This window comes from Bufo bufo, chromosome 1, assembly GCF_905171765.1.
Source record: "Bufo bufo chromosome 1, aBufBuf1.1, whole genome shotgun sequence".
NCBI classification, from domain to species: Eukaryota; Metazoa; Chordata; class Amphibia; order Anura; family Bufonidae; genus Bufo; species Bufo bufo.
The window spans coordinates 405,187,804-405,200,378 of NC_053389.1; positions in this window are offsets into that span (position 1 = coordinate 405,187,804).

Here is a 12,575-nt window from a genome sequence, read left to right on the forward strand (position 1 = left end):
CTCACCCCTAGGTATATTATGCAAGGTATGTGATGGGTGACAAGAGGATCCATGTAATATGGTGTTTTTAGCTGATTGATTATATAACTTTTAAACTGAAGAGTTGATGCATGTGATTGGCAGCGTCTGATTTGGGTCACATGACAGCCCAATTAGGGGCACAGGTGTTGACCCACTTTATATGCTGCACTTAGTTGTGTGTTCAGCATGTCATGAGTAAGGCCTTATATACCTGACAGCCCGAAACGCGTAGACTAAGACTGGCTGTACTGGATGTATAATTTTTAACCGCGCTAATTAACCGTTGAACCTTTGCGAAATTGAGCTGGATGTTCGTTTTCTGGTTTGGACTTCAAGTTACCCGTATCCAAGTGCGGTTTATCTTTCGTGCTCATAGCAGAGAAGGAGCAGGTGAGAGCTGTGTTATTAACTTGTTTATCTTGGATATATATACTGTATATATATCCTAATTGTCAATGCATTGTGCAGCTATTGTTTATATAGACATCCATTATTTTAATGTCAAATCTATCTGTATATCACTCAGCCATTAGAGAAACTGGGTTGGCAGTTTTTTTTTATGAAGGTATGAAGTGACAGGGAGTTGAAATGGAAATCTATCTGTCACAAAAAATAGAGTTGTGGAAATTGATTCTAAACAAATCGAATTTGACCAGAATTTTCCAAATATTGGGGAAAATCGGAGCCTGAATTATTGGCAATTCAAATCAGGTGAATTTATTAAATCGGCACTGATTATTTTTTCAGATCAGAAAACACGAAAGATGAAGAAGGAGGAGCATATGATCCTAGGTGTTCTATGTGTATACACATCGTCAGTATTTGCCATGAAAAAACAAATATGTTTTGCACCCTTTTTTTTCAATGTAAAAAATCCTGCAGTGCAGTTCTTTAAACAAGCTGTTTGTTACAACCTGCAACCATGCATTTACCCGTAGTAATATATGTCACTCATCACTAAGATTACTAATGCTTTCTTGGTGTTAAAGAGCTTGAAAAGAGTTGCATACAGTCCTAGGAGACCCCAGAATGTCATACACAACTTTTCAGGGCAAGTGAAGCACTTTCAATTCAGGTAGAGTATATTTGTAATAGTGATGAGCGAACCAGTTCATCCTGCTCTGGATGAACACATTTAGTTTATCTGCATAACTCATATTAATTTGTGATCCCTATCTCTGTACGAGCATTAAAATGTATTGCTTCCGATGATGCTTTGTCAATGTGGCTGCTGTTAACACGAGACTTCATTAGTGATGCGCATGCGCTGTTAGTGTGAGTAGCGGTGCATGCATTAATGTATTACATAACAAATCCTAACCCGGGTTTGAGGCATACACCACAATCATTAAAGAATCCAGGTTCTGTAATGTGATTATGTAATACATTAATGCATGCGCTGCTACTCACACTAAGGCTCCATTCACACGTCCGTGGTGTGTTGTGGACCCGCAAATTGCAGATCCGCAACACACCCGCCCGGGACCCCTATAGAAATGCCTATTCTTGTCTGCAGCTGCGGACAAGTATAGGACATGTTCTATCTTTTGCGGAGCGGCGGGCCCGAAGATCGGGGGCCGCTCTCCACAAATGCGGATGCGGACAGCACACTGTGTGCTGTCCGCATCCATTCCGTTCCCATAGAAAATGAATGGGTCCGGACCCGTTCCGCAAAATTGCGGAACGGATGCGGACCCATTTGCGGACGTGTGAATGGACCCTTACGGTGCATGCCGGAGACTAATGAAGTCTCGCGTTAACAGAGGCCACATTGAAAGAGCCTCACAGGAGGCAATACATTTTAACGCTAGTACGGAGATAGAGATCACAATAAATAAGAGTTATGTAGATGAACTAATCAGGTTTGTCCAAATCAGGATGCGGAAGCTATTTGGTCATCACTAATTTGGACCCAAACTGAATTGCCTGACCAATTCAGTCGAATGAAATTTTGATCAAATTTCAAGAAATTCGCTAGAACCAAGTATAGAGCTTAAAGCGAGTACTCATATCAGCTAATGCGGGAAGATATGCAAGAATAAAAATAGGGAGCTTTGTTCTCAGGTATCATAGTAATGATGTTGGTTAAATAAAGCGCACATATTTGGTATCATTTGCTTGAATTTTGTTGTCAAATTTATTACACTGAATTACAGATGGAAACAAATAAAATATTTAAATTCTAATTTCTTTGCTCTTTTTCTAAAGTAAAGACATGTCTTTTTGGCACAACATGAAATCCAAACAAAAAGAAATACTAAAAATAATTAAATCAAATATGAAATAAAAAAATTACCCTTAAAAAGTTTTGTTTTTGAAAAGATGAAAATTTAATGTGATCTTACATGCACTAAAGACCTTGGTCACAGAGGGGTTAAAAATACACCAAATGTATCAATTTATCAAATTTGGTATATTTGGTGCTAATTGTAACAATGCAAAATTAAGCAAAACTGACTTTTAGACATTCCCCTCATAGTAAGGAGATACAAACACAAAACATATTTATAGTCTATCCAATCCCAAAAGCAAAGGGTTCCCTAATCCTTTCTCTGCATGGAACAGTAGGGTTCATATCAGTCCAGCAATCCATTCACTTTTTTGGGACTGTCCTTAGTTTGGAAATAGCTGTGGATTTCACTGTTTGCATAACAAAAAATGAAAACAGATTTCCACAGCAGATCTGAAAATCTGCATCAAAGATAGAATCCACTGTGGATATTTTATACTGTGATGCAAGTGGGTTTGTTAAAACCCTATTCACTTATGTTATACTGTACTTTTTCAGAATTTCTGTGCTGATTCTGCAATTAAAATACAGCAACAAATGCACAATTTGTGAATTCAGCATATATGGCCCTCTAATGTGGGTCATGTATGTAGAGTAGTTAACTTTTTATAGTATTATATAATTATTGCATGACTGTTATTGTTGAGGAAGGGTGGCAGGTATGCATAGATATATATGCATGCCTACTGGGCATGCATATATATATATGTATATATATGTTAGCCCCTCAGAGGGCGATGTGCGCAGATGTGCCCAGCACCTGCGCCCATCTGCCTCTGGTATTCCCCAGGGGCTCATTCATGCCCCTGTGGGAATTCACATAATGTGATATATGCATGTGCCATGTATATGTTAGCCCCTCAGAGGGCAATGTGCGCAGATGTGCCCAGCACCTGCGCCCATCTGCCTCTGATATTCCCCAGGGGCTCATTCATGCCCCTGTGGGAATTCATATATGTATGTGCCCCCTTTAATAGGTAGATAGATATATATATATATTTATATATATCTATCTATAATGCCCCCTGTATCCTATAATGCCCCCTGTATATCTTATATATATGAATATATCCCCATACCATATAAATCCCCCCCCCCTACATGGACACAGATGCATCAATGTAAATGTGCCCCAAGCATTTACATTGATGTAATCTGGGTGAAGGCGCCAGAATGACCGAACAAGGTCCGGTCATTCTGGTGACCTCAAAAGGATTCAAATTCAATAGAATTTGAATCCTTTTGTTCTAATTATCTGCAGCCCTGCTGAAGATAATTAAGCATAATAGAGGGAGAGGAGATACCTCCGCTCACTCCATTATGCGCATTCTGGCATCGCAATTACCATTGCGATGTCCAGAATGCTAAGAGCTGCAGACGGGAGATCAAAGGATCTCCCGCCTGTCAGCTAGTGCACGCGGCCCTGCGGTGCGCGTGCAGGGACGCGCGGGCAGGCGCGGTGACGTCATCTCACCGCGCCGGCCCACGTGTCCTGCACTGTGGTGCGCGCTCGCGCGCCGCTGTGTGGGCGGTACGGCAGTGCGGGCGGCCGGACATATAAGTCCGGCAGGCCTGCACTAGGGAAGAGAGAGCCGGCCGCCCACCCACCCTGAAGGAGACCCCCTTGGACTGACGGGCACCCCTAGACGAACGAGCGACCCCTGGACAACGAGCATTAACCCTAAGTATCTTTATATACCCCCCCCCCTGCACTATCTATATACCCTCTGGACCCCCCCTGTACTCCATATACCCTCCGGACCCCCCCCCTGCCCTCTATATACCCTCCGGACCCCCCCTGCACTATATATATCCACCGGACCCCCCTGATATACCCCCCGGACCCCCCCCTGTACTATCTCACTCCCCTGGTAACCCTCAGATACTCCCTCCTGCTATCCCCTGGTATATATATATCCCCTGGAACCCTCTGTATCCCTACCCCTTTTCCCCTGATCCTGGTACCCCTTTACACCCCTTGTCGCCCTGATCACTCTAATCCCCTCCTGTGATATATTTGTGCTTGGTGGTCGGCTTGTAAGACCACCGTCTATCTTCGTCTGCCCTGTAGGGATAGTATACAGTACTAGGTGGGTGGGCTGTTAATATTGAATGTGTGTATTGTATAGTTAGTTGATGGGTGGAAATGGGAATGTGTAGTGTAGTTTAGGATTGGATATTTAGTGCTGTATTGTAGTGTACTGCGTGCGTAGTGTATTATTAGTGTATTGCGTGGTGTAATAAATACTGTTATATTTGTACCCTTTTGTGTGGCGTGTACTTGTTAGCGGTAGCGAGTTAGTAAGGCGCCTGCAGTCAGCATAAGTGATCAGTGTAGAGCATAGCGAAGGTATTGTGTAATTATTATATAAAGGTATAAATAGGCGGAGTTATCAATAGACGGCTCCTCCCATTTATGAATATTAATTATCGATATTTGCATAAATATTGGTGATTAATATTCCCCCTTTACATTGGCGAGCCAGGCCCACTGCGTGGATTTTGCATTTATTTTTGGTCTTAAGGTTGAGGGTCGCTAGTACTGTGAATTAGCGGGCAGGAGAGACGCGGTCAGCGGAGTGTCTGAGCGTCTAGGACCCGATAATTCGTACAGGAGAAGCGATACCTCCCTTACAGTACCAGAAATAGAACAAAATCTTTTGCAGAGAATCTATAATTGTTCTGTGAATTAATATTTTCGTATTTGCTTTACACGGTCACCGTCGCTGGGGTAAGAGAAGAAGCATACGTCACGGAAAGAGATCCATCTTCGTTGGAGGTACATAAAAGTCCAGCTGGTCAGAAAGAAGCGATCCGGAAGAAAAGGACTTCTTTCAAGCAGCTGCAAGGGACAAGAAAGTACAGCACCAACAAGAAGATGGACGCTCAGCAAACGGTGAGTATGAACTTCTCCACACTCCAACACTTAGCCAAAAACAGCACTTTTAATCCCATTGTTCCTACTACATATAAATCCGCTGAGCTGCTGTGGTCTGCTTTACTGGACCAGGTGTACGCTCATGACCGGGTTTGTATTAGTAGGAGTGTCTTTAACAAGACCACCAAACGCCTCCAAATGCTAGCCAAATTGGTTCTTTCCTATGAGGATACCATTTGGAGGGCGGAACACACAGAGATACTTGCCAGCACAAGAAAGGCAGGGGAGGCTGCGGACAAAGCAGACTTCCACTGCAATTGTTGTGTTGATAACTATAGAAGAATTCACACACTAGAGGTTCAATTACAAGACGAAGCCCAGTGTACAGTCGAGAGGGGCAGAGAAATCTGTGTGTTAGAGTCGAGACTCTCGGATAAGGACAGTCTCTACTCTGACATGGACAGAGAGCTACTCCGGCTGTACACTGAGATTAATCAGTACAGGAACAATATGGTATCTACGGATTCCCTGATTGTTCAGATGAGGGAGGACCTGGCTGCAAAGACGCAAACCATTGCAGATTTGCAGCGGGCAATCTCCAATTTGTCCAGGCCTAGTACCAACGGTATGGTGCCCACGAAACAAGTTTGTGTTTCGGAAATGGCACAGGGGGAGACAGCGGCGGCAACGCCAGGGTCTTCGACGGATAATACATCCGCATTGGTAGACACTAGGGGACAGGTGGAACGGTCTCTACAATTCACCCCGTCATCCGGGGAGAATAGGGGTAGCAACCGTTACCAGGACAACTGTTGGGGAGAGGAAAGTGGAGGGGTATATTCCACTTCCAATCCGCCAACACGTCCGGAGAAACAGGAAGAGGTGTATCCTAACCATTCCAGTATGGAAAGGATAAACTTCCTGTTACGGATCTGCAAGGAGATCCCGAAATATGATCCCCATGTAGATCCGTTCGCTTCATGCGATATTTTCGAAGGTCACTGTAACAAATATTCAGTGGCTCCGGAATATCGCATGGAGCTGTTCAGATTATGGTTACCAACACACTTTAATCAAAGGTATGAGGTAACGGGGAGGATGCGACCCACGAATGGCCAGTTTCATGATAAGGAGGAGCGCCTCTCTATACTCACGAGACTGGCCACGGGTCATTGGGATGTCACTCCAGAGGTCCTGTCAAAGTTTAAGCCTACTATACATGATGAACCCTTGTCATTGTGTAGTCGGTTTGAAGCAATGTACAGGAGGGTTACCAAAGATCAGGGTATTGGGATTCCACAAGGCATGGTGCGCATGTTTGTGGAAAAATTCCCATATCTTGATACTGCAATCCGGCTGAGTGCAGCTAGGGAGCCATCCCTCACGGACGCAGCCATGATTATTGAGCAGTGTAGACAAGACATACTGCTCAGTAAGAAGTCTGTGAAAGTGAGGGAGCGTGTGCCTGTATACGGTAGGTCGCAAGACGACCGGGTACAACACACGAGGTATGCATCAACTGTCCGCCCCACGGCCCCACCGCTGGAAAGGGCAGGAAACTTTCGTTGTTTCCTGTGCTTACAAGAGGGGCACATAAAAAGAAATTGTCCACAGTGGTTAAAGATTAACCGGACAAATTCGGAGAAAAACGGCAATAATAACGGTTTCAGGATGAAGCCTAATTATGCCAGACCTGTGGGGGAACAGGTTGATATGAATCTGGGACATTCATCAGGACAAGCACCAAAATGCGTGGCGGTCATGAATGTCCCAGGGGGCGTGGAATCAAGAGATTCCACACCTAAGGATCAGGAACAGAGCACAAGAGTGGCAGTATGTACCACACAAATACCTACTGGGAGTCTGGTGGATATCGATTGAAGATTAGGGGTCCCTAAAGAATTGGCACCAGTATGTCCAATCATACTGGATCCTTCAGGGAGACCCCATATAAAAGCCACGATAAAAGATAAAGAAACGGAAATCATGCTTGATACTGGGGCGGAAATATCCATTACCAATATCAAACATGATCTACTCCCCAACAGCCCCCAGTGTGTGGTGATCGGATTTGATCACCAACAAGGGGGGGTGAAGGCCCACAGAATTGATGAGGTAATCGTTCAGATTACCAGGTGCACTAACCTCAGGATACCCATGTGGTATTACCCCGGTTCTGATAACATTATCGGAACCGATGTAATGACACAAAATGGGTGGATCCTGGATCTGGCAAATTGCATTGTGTGGAAGGGTCCCAGACGAGCCAAGGTGTTTGTCATTCAACGCCAGTGTCTGGGACCACCTTTGCCAGCAGTAGATAACTCTACTGATGTGCTGGAACACAAGTGGCCTGAGGTCTCGCACAATCCAGACCTTGAGCCTATTGTGTACGAGCACCCTGATCTGTGGGCCCAAAATAAGAATGACTGTGGCAGATTGATTGGCGTTTTGGTGGACATACAGGGTCCTGACCCTCCACCTCAACGCCAATATCGATTTCCACCAGAGGCCACCCATTCAATTATGGACACTGTCCTTGAATTGAAGACTAGGGGTGTGGTCATTGAGGGCAACTCAAAGTGCAACAATGCCCTCTGGCCAGTTAAGAAAAAGGACACAAACGCATGGAGGCTGACCATAGACCTCCGTGTCCTTAATAAATACACCCCAATGTCAGCCCCAGTGGTGGCCCAAACTCCCGACATCATGGCCAGAATAAGTGGCGAAAGCCGCGTATTCTCGACCATCGATGTTGCCAACGGGTTCTTCTCCATCGAACTCACGGAGTCGTGTCGGTACAAATTCGCTTTTACGGTGGGGGACAAACAGTACATGTTTGCTGTACTGCCCCAGGGGTTCCATAGCAGCCCCACGTATTTCCATCAGGCATTGGCGGCTGTGCTGAGTGTGCTCTCACGGCCGGAATGCCTCCTGCAATACGTGGATGACCTGCTTTTGCATACAGAAACCTTGGAGGAACACTTGGTTCTGTTGAAAGAGCTGCTGGGACTCCTGGCAAAGTCAGGACTCAAACTGAGTCCCCATAAGGCAAATTTGGCTAAAGCGGAGGTAACTTTCCTTGGGGTCCAAATTTCCTGTGGAACCAAAGGAATCATGACGTCCCGGGTGGAAGCCATGGTAAAGTTACCCAGGCCTGGCACCCTTCAGGATTTGAGAAAATTCCTGGGGGTTGCCAACTTCATGAGGGAGTTCATAGAGGATTTCGCGGCCAAAGCGAAACCTCTCTACGAACTCCTTCGAGGAGAGGAACCCTCAATCAAAGGGTGGTCCGATGCGCAGGAGGAGGCCTTTTCAACCCTGAAAAGGGACCTCTCCTCGGCGCCTGTGTTGGCCACTCCACATTCAGATGGGGAAATGGCCATACAGGCGCATGCAGGGATGGAGTCTATCTCAGCTGTCCTTGTACAGAAAGTAGGTTACGAGACCAGACCGCTGGGATATTTCTCCAGGCTGCTTTCGCCGGTCGAACGAGGGTTCGATGAATGCGCCAAGCAATTGGCAGCCATACACTATGCTGTTAAGACCACTGAGCATATTGTTGGCTTCCGGCCCCTCACTTTGCAGACTCCACATTCACCGCTGACCCTTTTGCTCCGTGATACTCTCCCTGGAGTCTCCCAACAGAGATTCGGGAGATGGATCATGGATCTCAGCGGCCGGAATCTGCAGGTGGACCACAAGGCCAAGTATGTTTTGTCCCAGTTGCTGAACCTGACTGGAACTGAACATGACTGTGGCCCTCCGGTAATGGACGACTCTCCACGGATGTTCAGGACTGACAAGCATCCAGATGACAGAGTCATCTTTGTTGATGGCTCTCGGTTCTATCTGGATGGGGAATATGTCACAGGTTTTGCTGTGCTGGATGAGACCACTGGTACCCAGAATCTTGTCCGGTTACCAGGTCACATGTCAGCACAGCGGGCAGAGCTGGAGGCGGTTAAAGAGGCCCTGCTTCTTCACCCTCCAGGGAAACGAGTTATATATAGCGACAGCGCATATGTAGTTCGCTCCCTCACATTGCACCTGGACGTTTGGAAGAGAAGAGGATTTGTGGACAGCCAAAACAAACCTCTGGCTCATGTGTCAGTCCTGGAGGAGCTGTGGGAGTGGGGTATGGCACACGTGGCGGAAGCAGCCATCATAAAAATCCCGGCGCATCAAAAAGGGGACGAACCTTTGACAGCAGGTAACAACCAGGCAGACGAACTGGCAAAACTAGCAGCAGTGTCTGGGACCTTTAGGGAACCAGGCACTGAGCCACTGCCCGCATACCGGATTGCAGCGCATACCCATCTGAGTGACAGACCGGTGTCATTCGAGGAGGAACAAGCTAAGGATCCTCTTCTAATGACACACATCCAAGTACCACAGCATCCCTGGTCCTTACAACAGGGGATCCTGTGTTACGACACCGGTACTCAGTTGCTTCCTCTCCCGGTGGTTCCACAGCATCTGCAAACAGAGCTGACGCGGTTGAACCACCAAATGTTTGGACATCTTGGCCGGAATAAGCTCTTGCCTCTCCTGAGAGACAAATTGTACTGGCCTGGAATGTCCAACACAGTAGAGGACGTTACGCAACAGTGCCTGGTGTGCGCTCAGGTTAACCCAAGGGCGTCAGCCCTGAAGCCGGTGTTACAGCGGGTTCCTCCTGCTGATGGTCCATGGTCCGCTATCCAAATTGATTTCATCGGACCTTTGCCAACTGGGAGTCGTAACTGTCGCTACGCCCTGGTGGTAGTGGATGTCTTCTCGAAGTGGGTAGAAGCCATCCCTACGGTCAATGATACGGCCTCCACCACTGCCCGTGTTCTCTGGGAACAAGTTCTGTCACGATGGGGGATCCCCAGATTGATAGAATCCGACAGAGGGACTCATTTCACGGGTAAGGTCATGAAAGCGCTTTGTGGTCTCCTAGACATAAAGCAAAGGTTTCATGTCCCTTACCACCCTCAGTCGGCGGGCATCGTGGAGCGGATGAACCGGACCATCAAAACCCGGCTTTCCAAGGCACTGCTGGAGAAAGGTTCCTCTTGGGTAATCTCCCTTCCAGCTGTGCTAATGGGTATCCGAGCCACAGAGGCCTCTAGTACCGGTATCTCCCCATTTGAACTTATGACCGGACGTAAAATGCCCCTATGTCTACCAAACGAACCCCAAGTGTCGGAGCCCACAAAAAACGCCATCGCCAGAGACTTGTTTCTTCAACAGGTTCAGCAGAACCTGAAGGAGTTACTGCCTCATGCAGCTATACGGTTACACAAACCGTATCTACAGGGGGAAACGCCTATGCCCTCTGTAGGAGAAATGGTAATGGTGAAAGTCTTTCGTCGGGTCGGCCCATGGGACGCAAACTGGGAGGGACCGTACAAGGTCCTTGAAGCAATGGGGGACACCATGCTGAAGGTACAAAGGCCTATCACGAGCAAGAAGAAATCCCGTAGACGCCAGGAAGTTTTTTGGATTCACATCGACCAGGCCAAAGCCACCCGAGCCTCCCCAACTCAATAACGCATACCGTTCCGAGTTGGGTGAGGGGGGGATAAAGGGCTTGGTGGGTCGAGTGTGAATCCAATCCACTTAACACATCCCATCTCATTTCAGAACACAAGAGGGAGACACTCCATGGGACCACACTGCCAGGGAAGAGCTAGGCATCCTCTGAATGAGATACGTACCCAGCTTGTGACACTAGTGGTAAGCATGTTGATGGCGGGCTCAGCCTCTTCAGGGGAGGACCTGGGGACTAATATTGGTATGGTCAGCATATCACTTGATGGACCCGGCCTTTTAATGGTGGAATGTTTGAATGGCAAAATCCTGGAACCATACAAGAACGTTACCTTTACACCAGGTCAATGGTATCTGTATGGTTTCCAGAGAGAGGGTTTTGCCAATGGTGTAATTCAGCATTATACCCCGGTGGAGAATGTGTCTGCCATACAACATGACTTGCACGCCCTCTGTCTCAAGGAATACAGGCATTTTCAGGACTTGGACCCTGTACCTAGCAAATCCTTAAGATGGGTGTCTAGGAATCCACACTTGCACCCTTACCAGCAAGTGAGAGCCAACACTACCACAGTGTTGTGTACCAAGGAGGGTTTGCTGAGTCCTGAAGATGTCACTGGGGCAGAGTACAGCGGTTGGTATATCCTGAAAGCTACCTTCCTAGGGAAGGATAGCAGAGACGGGTTGAGGGTTAGGACATATTTTGATAGGCCCATTCCGGTAAAAGGCACCCTGAAGGCTTATTGTATGTTGAGGGATTCCCAGATGATTATCACCAGGGAATCCAGTTATGTACAGGGCCATGTATCCACAGATTACGTGCGAACCAGCATAATGATGTTAAAGTTAAACTGCAGTGACTCTGATCAGGCCATTTGGAATGATCAGAGTGGTCCGGTAAAACTGGAGGGTTTGTATCGAGCCACAGTTTTAAAAGTACGGACCGATGCCAAGGACCCAAGGTATGCGCAGTTAAGGGGGTCTCCATCCATACGGTCTTTCATGATCACGATCATGAGAGACAACTGCGTTCCTGAGGTGACGGGATACTATTTCGTCACCTATGCCCACTGGGAACAGGATACCCAGATGGTGATGTTGGACACTAATCCCTGGAGGTGGGATTTAGTGTGCAATGGGGTGGACACCCCTACAGTGGATGTATGGATGGATGGTACCCCTATGACTGAGGAATACCGGGGTAGGTATGTGTCTTCCGATTGGACAGACCCCAGGGGCAGGGACATTAACTTTGACATCAATATAGATGGTTCATTCAAGTGGCCTTTTTGTGAGGCAGCCGACGAAGGGTGCTGGACCTTTACTCAATGGGTCTATCTGTCTCAAACCAAACCCGTAGGGAAACTAGTGTTACAGGCTGGAGAAGACGATCAATGGTATCCATTCAAAGGACGGGGACGGGTCTGTGTTACTATAGTAAGGGTCCCCTACGAAACAGAAGGTCTCCAACCAGTAAGACCACATTCAGACTCTTGCACCACCCCTATCCATCAATTGGCAGACCCTGTAGCTCCTCAACTATCATCCCCCTGGAAGATCATCACGGATGCAAAATTCATCCTGTTTACCTGGAGAATTTCCGTAGATGACTTCCGAGTTGATCACTGGGATCATAGGTGTGAGGAGTTCGTTAGGAACCAAATTGACATGGTAAGAGGTTGGATAGAGGCGGGGCAAGAGGTCAGGAAAGACGACTCTCGACTCAGGAAGAACAGGGGGAGGAGAGACCTGGTGGCTATGGGACTGGGCGGAGGTGCTTTGGGAGTGGGTGCCCTGAACACTATGGACATGGAAGTCTTGAGAAGTAAGCTTGGGGAGGTTGCGCGA